A 572-nucleotide genomic window follows, 5' to 3' on the forward strand; every position below is an offset into this window, starting at 1 on the left:
AAAAATTTTTCTGAAATCTTATTAAACAAGTTAATCAATACATTAATCAAAACAAAAATCTTATTCTGTTTATTTTTAAAACACATTTTAAGACTAAAACCAATTCGCTATCTATATTTTAACTGGTACTTTATTTTTATACGTATGGGGTGCTCACGTTTGGGTCGGCCGAAGGGGATGAGCAAAGAAATCTCATTGTGCATATTTTGAAAACACATAAATTGAGGAATATTTTAAGACTAAAACCAATTCGCTATCTGTATTTTAACTGGTACTTTACTCTTGTACGTATGGGGTGTTCACGTTCGGGTCGGTCGAAAAGGATGAGCACAGAAATCTCATTGTGCATATTTTGAAAGCACATAAATTGAGGAATATTTTAAGACTAAAACCAATTCGCTATCTGTATTTTAACTGGTACTTTACTCTTGTATGTATGGGGTGTTCACGTTCGGGTCGGTCAAAGGGGATAAGCACAAAAATTTCATTGTGCATATTTCGAGAACACATTAATCAAGAAACATTTTAAGACAAGAATTATTTTGCTTTCTGTATTTTAACTGATACTTTAC

The 572-nt window shown here is 31.8% G+C and overlaps 1 long non-coding RNA gene across 2 annotated transcripts in view; it reads left to right on the forward strand.

Annotated features, from left to right (window-relative positions):
- The window catches only part of LOC112460717, a 2900-nt gene that overhangs the window by 1881 nt on the left and 447 nt on the right, over positions 1 to 572 (forward strand). The window lies entirely within an intron of this gene.

This window comes from Temnothorax curvispinosus, unplaced genomic scaffold, assembly GCF_003070985.1.
Source record: "Temnothorax curvispinosus isolate PA1 unplaced genomic scaffold, ASM307098v1 QBEX01010745.1, whole genome shotgun sequence".
Lineage (NCBI taxonomy): Eukaryota > Metazoa > Arthropoda > Insecta > Hymenoptera > Formicidae > Temnothorax > Temnothorax curvispinosus.